The following is a 9,530-nucleotide window of genomic DNA, read 5'->3' on the forward strand; positions in this document are numbered from 1 at the left end:
TCATTCCTGGATATTTATTAAGTAAAATAAAGCTATAAGTAGGCTAACATATCGAAAATAATACTGGACAATTCAGGAAAAATGCCATCATTTAATCTCTTGGTGAAAATTATTCAACCACCAGCGAAAATCTGAAGATTTACAGCGACAGAGTGTGTAACGTGGTATATCAACAAATGACGTTATGCTCAGTGTGGACGTTCGCCGCTGTAACTGGGTGACGTCATCCCTTCACTTGCACGAGCAGCTGCTATCGCACGTACATGAATCGGGCCCCGTGCACCCGGCACCGCACTTGCAGGGGTCTGTAACATATAAATTCATCGTTTATTTGTTTTAAAAGCTCCTTTAAGAAATGAATGAGATAGGGAACACCTATATTTACCAGAATTAGCTTTTTTAATGTACTTATTAATTTTGGCCAGCAGATTTCAATGTGTGTGCATATTTGTTGAAGAAAAACAATCGTCGATCAAAATCAACATCTAGAAAGCTAAGATATATACATTATAGCTGTTTCAGCCTGTTTAGTATTTAAATATTACATGTTATAGTAATTGCAATCAAAATCGTTTCGTACAGAGTTGTATTACACATAGTCAAATTTCTCAAATTTGATTGACATATAACATATTTTTACTTCTGGCCAATAACTGTCAATTTACAAAAAATAAAGGATTATTTAAAGACAGGGAAAAGTAAATGGACGTTTGGACTAATATTACGAAGGTGATTCGGTACGGTCACATGGTATCGCTACCTATGATGCACACAACACATTACTAGTAACTGATTAGTGTATGTATGTCAACGATGTGCATTATACAGAAATACCGTGCACCATACTGTATTACAGAGATTTTTGTTGCTTGATATTTTACAGCCTGTGGCGTTTTGCTTGGCAAAATAGCGCCGTAAACCATGAGAAACACGAACGATTAATAGTGTGATACAAAATAAGAACATTAAAATTGTTTATAGTTGAATTTGAAACTGCATTTTTTAAATTTATATTTTAAAGTGCTGCTAAAATTTCTTTTCTCAACCATGTCAATGTTTAGTTAATAAACTATCACAATAGATTGTTACATACACAATGTAAATATAATATTTGTTCCATAATATGTATTGGATCCAGTTTATCTTTTCTTTAATTAAAGATCATATGGGCCACACATTTATAAAATGAAACAGATATTAGTATGTTATGGAATGCATTTTGTTATTCCTGTTGTTGTCTCCTTTTCAACCTGCTTAAAGTTAATGAAATAACGGTGGCAAAATGTATTGTTGGAAACCTTATATGCAGGTATTAAGTTTAAACCTATTTATTTTAGCTCGATTGCATCGAAAGCCTAAGGCTTATATAAACGCTCTCGAGTCCGTTTCCTGGGCCAGTACTTGGTGTCTTGGGGGGAGATCTAAAGAACGCTCCCACGGTGGGGATCGAACCCGTGACCTCCCGGTCGCTAGGCAGGTATTTGCATTAGAAGTGAATCGCAAAACACACCAAATTAACACCATAATCTTAAAATTCGTAAGAGATCAAAATGCTTCCATAGTTGGGCACGGTAAAACAAAAAATGCAATTTCACATGTAAATATCATGTTTGTCTACTTTCAGTTTCTTTAAACGTATCTCCGAACAAAAACTGGCGATATGTAACACTTGTTCCGATTGGTAAACAACAATCAACAAGTCTTACAGCAATATTTTGATATTTGACCACAGTTACAGCCCATGTGAAAACTCAAAACGGGAGAGAACTGCATTGCCTGTTTTTTTATCAGACAGTTGAACGTCGTAAAAACTTGACAGAATTATCCCAGCATAACATTTTAGATCTAAATGAGTTTATTGGAATAGTTTGGCCAATTTGGATGTAATTTTGGTATGATTTTTAGGGCAGTTACTTTTTGCCATCGGAAAACTGTCGAACGTTGGCGTTACTTTTGAGCAAAAAAGCAAGCAATATGATTCACCATTATGCAGAAACCATCCATTCTTAATACAAAAAGTTCTAAAACAATAAACAATGTCTCCGTACCTCCACACGTGCAGACCGCCTTGCATCCACACTCGGATGGATTGCATTTACAGCTGTCACCGCACTTGCACTTGGAACAGTCGCAGTCGGCATCGCAAACGCATTCGCCGGCTGAAATACGAAGGGTTATAATAATTCATTAGTTATTCACTCGCTTGCATGATGTTTGTTTAAAATTAAACAATCATACATTATTCCCTGTTCCACATATTTGTATAATTAGCATTAGCTAAAGAATCTTCAGCGTACAGTTTATATAGTATTGACAGACCTGTATAAAGAACTGTATAAAGTCGCGCAAGTCAAAAATCATAAAAAGCGACATTTAAAGTTATGGTAGCCAGAACTAAATTAGCATAAGACCTAATGGCAAATTTTTGCATCGCAAATGCAGTCGCCGGCTGAGAGTCGCCGTATATTTTTTACAATTATTCACTCACTGACGGGATTTGTTTTCATAGTTTTGAAATAATATATATTTCCCTGACATGGCCGAGAGTAATGCCAAAAACTGTACATTTTAGTTTAGAAACACCATATAGTTGATCTTTTGTCAAATCGTTTTTGCGACCAACGTGCCTGTTAAAATGCAATGTTCTGGTACACCAACACCATTGCATAATCACTGGCCCGGCCCCCTTTTTTAACAAAAAACAAAAATAGAAAAAGAACATGAACTTACTTGTAAAGCAGTTGCATGGGTCACTCATGATGAAAGTGCAGTATCTTCTTCTCTGAACGTAATTGAAATAATATCTTCGATAGTCGAGTCACTCTGTAATTTTGAAAAGTGCAAGCAGCAGTATTTTATGGCTTTGTATTGCACACGGACGTACTACCATGTTTGGATTGAGCGCCAAAAATTTCACACGGCACTGAAGACGCCGTGTGCACGGCAAAAGCAAAGCCGTGTGAAACAGTTGTTATTCAGACTTCGACCTTTATCCCGTGAGAAATAAATAAATTACACTTCTTTTACTTCGTTTAATAAGTGACCATGTCTGGATAGTCAATACGTTATTTAAATTTGAATTAATATGTCTCAATTGTTCAACAATCAGAATGACCTTGTATTTTGCAGAAATTATAATGTATTGTTTAAAAAAATGTTTTAAAACGATCAATCAATAAAAAGCGATTGGTGTTATCGAGAGTTCATTAAGTCATTGGTTCATTAATAATATCTGTCAATATCATCAATATATCTTCTGAAAAATCGTTGAATGAAAATGGTAAATGACGTAAAAAAATAAATATAAATTGCATGAAATAAATTATCTATCATCAGATGTTCGTTAAGTGTCGTCCCAGATAAGCCTGTGCAGTCCACACAGGCTAACCAGGGACGACACTTTCCGTCTTAACTTGATTTTTGCTTAAAAAAGACTCTAGAAACGAAAAATATTAAAGCGGGAAGTGACGTCCCTGATTAGCCTGTGCGGACTTTACGTACATGCATTAAACCCCCTTTTCACATAGCTCGGCTCATTTATATTCATTCATAATCCTATAATGATGGATGAGAGATAATCAGCGTGAGAGTGGTTTGCGTGAGTGAATCAGTGGTGAGATGTTTTAACAGTGCATGCTTTTAATGAGAGTTGTTTTCTGAATTATCCAAATGATTTTTAAATTATTCATAAACATTGGATCAGTTCGTTATTAAACCTTGTTAGAGATGCAGCCATTTTTCAATTTGCCTCATAGCCTACTGTTTTTTATATAATATTGTATAAATCGGGTCACTGACCATCATTTATATAATAAACATAAACTGGAATATAACCCACTTAAGTGTGTTATAACTACGCAACACTGGCTACAGTCTGGTCGTGGCGACCTTTCTCTTCACTCATTTGACGAATGGGAAATTATCGCTATACCTGTAGTAGGTAGTAAATAATTGTATCATGAGTGACACAGTATGGTCACAAATCGGTCAAGGCTTTTCATCATGGCTAAAGGGAATCTTTGTTTATGAAAATAGCGCATGCAGGTACGCTGTGCCTTGAATGAGGTGATGTTGATGTATACGTTGTAAAAAAATAAAAACAAAAAAAGCATCAAGTATTATTATTTATTAAATTTTCTCATGACAAAAACAAACTAATGGTACATTCCATATTATAAATCATTATAATTGACCAGACGCCGACTAAGCAATTGCATCCCCCTCCCCCCGCCATCACATCAGATAGTTGTATAACAAAAAACTCCCATTGCGATACTTTGACACGCTTTGTTTGGCGCACTATATTTCGGCGATAACGGTATCTGATCGGTTGATCCGCTAGTGTGATTGACCGCTGGCTAATGGTCAATTAATTACCTCCGGACAATTGATGCAATTTTGACATGGTTGTTTGCGTCTCGAAGTTAGTGTAACTGCTGTGTTGTCAAAACTTATACCAATATTGTCCATAAACCTGTCAATAAGCAAAGATTCCTGTTATCGCGAGTTCTCGTCGATTCTTCGGTTTATTGATAAGATCTTGATGATTCATTTTGATTGCAATTATTTTACATGCGTGCTGCAATCGGAGTTTGTAGACATCAATCAAGTTTAACCTGTAATTTGTTATTTACGGGATCGCTAGGCCATGATTATTTCATAAATTAGCATACATTATAGGTACAGGGCCACACGAAGCCTGTTTACCGAAACGGCCTTGATCGGGGGTAACCTTGACCGACCAATTAATAAATTACTGCTTAGAAGTCCGATTGTTCTTTGGTAAACAACGTCTCAGTTTCAAGGACAGCGTGCTAAATATAAGTCGTGCTCTGGGAAAACGGAGCTTAATGCATGTGCGTAAAGTTTCGTCCCATATTAGCCTGTGGAGTCCGCACATACATACATTTTTTTAATGAGAGGCTTCCATTAAACGAAACATTCCATTAAAGCACAATGCGTTGTCCCTGATTAGCATGTGCGGACTGCTAAGGCCAATTTGTAACAACACTGTACGCACGTGTATTTATAAAAGTTTCACAAGAACGATGCTCATGCCATGGCGACTTTTTGCATGTGTTACGAGTCGGATTAAATATACGGTGTACGGAAGAAACCCCCTCCGGAAGAAACCCCCTTCGCTTAAAACGGCAGGGCGGAAGAAACCCCCTTTCAAAGTTTGCATACGCGGAAGAAACCCCCTCGCTAGTTTTGCATAGGCGGAATAAACCCCCTTGCTAGTTTTGCATAGGCGGAAGAAACCCCCTTCCATAGCGGAACAAACCCCCTTCCAGACGATTAAGTTACATTCAAACGCACGGTAATTGTTTACAGAAAAACACTTTCATTTTCAGAAAGTACCCGGGAAGCATGATTGCATGATTCAATTTTTTTTTAAAGAATGCTTCCGTTATTGTAGGAAAATATGTAAGAAATGTCTTCGTCACTATCGGCTCTGGGCGCTAATTTTGTGTTTATGTTATTTTTATCATCTAGTAAAAGTTAACGCATATAAAATGGTATAATCTCACTGAAACGAGTGCAAGACAAATTCACACGAGCATCTCATCATTAACAACTTGTGAACAAACGGCCGGTACACCTCTTTACTCAGCACATAACAGTTTGGAAATAGTTTTTCGCATCTTCATTTAATTATATAAAAGGTCCTTTAATGTACCGGCTATTGTAGATAAGGATGAGAGGTTGTGTCATGATCGGCGCCTTTGCGGCTTGTGTGAAGTTATGTACAGTTTTTTTATTAATTACATTAGCATTCGGCTATAATTGTGTGATTTTATGGAATGATTTGATCTTTGTAAATAAATGTAAATATATGCCTGTTTATCGTTAATAAATGCGTGTCTTTTTTCAACAACAAATTGTTTATTGCTTTTTAATATATTCTTGTTTGAGATCTTTGTAAATAAATGTAAATATATGCCTGTTTAATCATTAAATGCGTGTCCTTTTTTGCAACAACAATCTGTTTAATGTTTTCTAGTATATGCTTGCTTGATCTTTGTACATAAATGGTAATATATTTAATTCTATTTATTCTATTTTTGTCTATTTTATCCTTCAATAATAATTATTTCCCCCATTCATACATTATTCGTTTTATTACCATCTTGATTAATTCTTCACAGCTTGTGAACAAACGGCCGGTACACTCCTTTAATCAGATTTTCGCACCTTCATTCAATTATCACGATAACGATTTTTGAGTTTCACAGATTTAATATTTAGTGTGTATCATTAACACCTTCATTAACAACTTGTGAACAAACGGCCGGCACATTTCTTTACTGTAAATCCGAAACACACTCCCGCAAGTTGGTGTTAACGCTTTTTTAATACGAAACACACTTCCGAATGTAAATGTTACCGCAACGTTGAAATATTTTTGCAGTGTAAATTCTATTTTGTGTTGACTCTTTTTCTCAATAAAAAGGCCACGAAAATTATGCAGCATAGAAAGCGTGGGTGTATTGAGCGTTGTAACAAGCACACAACTAGTCAGGGGATTGATGCATGTTCGGAGGGAATATTTCATCAAGTCCATAAAAAGTCACTTATGCCGAAATTTATTTGATACAAGAGAAAAAATGGCAAGGTTTGTGTTAAAGATATTATTGAGAGCTTTTATCGTTAATATTTACCAGAAAGTGCTTTAAAAATGTTATAAACGGGATTATCGGGAAATGAATATAAACTTGAATATAAACTTGAAAAGTAGCAAGCATGCAGTAATAGAGTCGGGTTGAAACGGATGTATTGGGGAATCGTTCGAGTCGGGATTTTACTACCTCTGCGGGAAAGATTTAACACTTAGGAAGGGGGTTTATTCCGCCTCTCTGAAAACACGAAGGGGGTTTATTCCGCCTGTCTGAAAACTCGAAGGGTGTTTGTTCCGCCTATGCAAAACTAGCGAGGGGGTTTCTTCCGCGTATGCAAAATGTGAAAGGGGGTTTCTTCCGCTATGTCGTTTTTAGGGAAGGGGGTTTCTTCCGAAGGGGGTTTATTCCGGTAATCAAATATACGTGTGTGTGTATTTCGTAGTAAATGAGTTCCTTCCGGGCCAGAGGCCGAATAAGTATATGAAGATCCAGTGTTTAGCACTCGTACATAATTTGCTTACTGGTGCCACCAAAGTTGGGACGAATTTTGAATTAGAGCGACAATTTCCAGCTATTTTATTTAAAGTTACTTAAGTTACTCAATTTTGGTGTGTTCTTATGCTGTGGGGGGAGGGGACCGGAGTATCCGGTGGAAACCCACCTATCCGTTATGGTGACCACCTACCAAACGCACATGTTCACCACCACCACCACCACCACCACCACCACCACCACCACCACCACCACCACCACCACCACCACCACCACCACCACCACCACCACCACCACCACCACCACCACCACCACCACCACCACCACCACCACCACCACCACCATCATCATCATAATCGTCGTTGTCAACGTCTTCGTCGTCGTCATCATCATTAACAGCAGCAGCAGCTGCATTATCACCGCCGCCACCGCCATAGCCACAACCACCACCACCATCACAACTTTAACAGCCGAACTGTGACCTGTAGATCGGTCAGTGCGAAAGTTTCGAGCATAATTTTTGTGTTTTCGTTATTTATCATATCTTGTCTTGTCAAGGGCAAAGTGGGTAAACACGCCATAACAATATCTTTTTATTATCATCTTCTGACGTTACTTTGTTTTACCATGACACAGTTCGTCTAAAAGCATGCCTCTTAAAGTACAGCCGCTATATATGACTCCATGCCAACGACTGCATACATGGGAAAACATGTGCCGTACGTTTTATGAAAAGTTTTTTAAATTGTTATTGAGCTGTGCCGGAAACTCATTTATTAATGTAGGGCAGAAGCAAATTCCGAATTATGTTGCTCCAGGTTTCGAAATGTACGGACATATCTGTAGAAAAGCACTTTGCCGTCACAAACTCTTATGACTACTGTGACAACCGTGCATGAACAAGTTCAAAGAACCTGCCGCCAAGATTTCACATTGAAGCAAATAAAATAGTGATGAAGAAAGTTTGCTTGACTCAAATAGTAAAAGGCAATGCTCCATTAGACTCAGAAGTTGCTCATTGTGGCGTAATTTATGGCGAAATTTAATGAATGTAAATCAAGTGAAATCTTCTGTAATTCAATCAATGCAATAATTTATTGTGTGTTTTTGTTATAATATTAAATTATTGTGGTGATGTGGATAATTCGTTATATGTCTTGAATCAGGTCCCTGCTTGAATCTAAATTTGCGAATTAAGTTTCGTTTTTCTGGGTGGTGCTTTAAACTTTATTTTAAATAACAAATACAACACAGTTTTAAACTTTGATGTTTTAGCAAAATTTATTAAAATCTTGTTGAGCCTTCGTTGCATTTTAATACTGAAATAGTGTACCTTTCGTGTTTCATATTAAGGATTTTCAAGGCTCCAAAACATGCAATCTCTGGAAGTTGTTTTATTAATTTAGAACATAGTTTGTGATTATCTTTACATGTATTATATTTAATGACCTACTTAAGAAGTTTCTGTATTGTGATGATATTTACTTTCTTTATAAGCCCTTTTATATTTACATTCATTATTTACCTTTGATATAATGGATGTATCTGATTGTCCCATCAAACCAACAGACCGATATCGCGTGTTTATCAGAGTTAAGGGTAATAAAATGCATAGATAAATTTTATGTTTCCGTTGTAAACATTTCACCTTGGAGTGGCTGTTAGAGATTTTAAAGCTTAAATATCTTTGAAGAGTTTTGCCTAGGTGCAGAAAAGGTACTATACTCATTCGTCCGTCCGTCTGTCCATCCATCCGTGTATCAACACATGCATGCATGTTAATATTTATTTGTACAAAATGTACTAAATGACTGTTTGCAATTGCTGGGTTGATGTACAATCTAAAAAGACAGACTACGCAAAATGTACTGTCCCTGAGGCTTTAATCTGGACTTGTTTGATGTTACAAATGGTTTCCATGAATGGTGGACTGTCATGGGAGAACGTGCCGCCATCAAACCCTTGTCGAGTTGTTTGTTAAGTTTATAGCGATACCGTATTTTTAACGGATTATTCTTTGTTGAAGTCCAAATAAAATTGACAAAAGTCAATGTCGTCGAACACAACGAAAAAGCGGATTTTTAAATGTCTACCAAAATATTTTTACCAATTTAAACGTCATTGAACTAATGCGGGAAGAAAGTACTTAATTTTGGAAACAATTTTTAAAGATTAACATTCCATGTTGAATAGTTTCTTAACACTAGCCTTGGTAATTTCGTACTGAGGTGGATAAACAAGTGCCCTGCTTTTCTTCTAACCGTCATATGTCGGAAAAGTTACCATGAGGGATGGGTAGTAAGTAGTATATTGTAGTACACGGATTTTAAAATAACAATTACCATAATGCGTTCCTAAGCTATGCGTTAAGTGGTGTTCTTAATTTTTCTTTATAAAAAATATGTTTAATAGATGACC

The sequence above is a fragment of the Dreissena polymorpha genome, chromosome 8, assembly GCF_020536995.1.
Source record: "Dreissena polymorpha isolate Duluth1 chromosome 8, UMN_Dpol_1.0, whole genome shotgun sequence".
NCBI classification, from domain to species: domain Eukaryota; kingdom Metazoa; phylum Mollusca; class Bivalvia; order Myida; family Dreissenidae; genus Dreissena; species Dreissena polymorpha.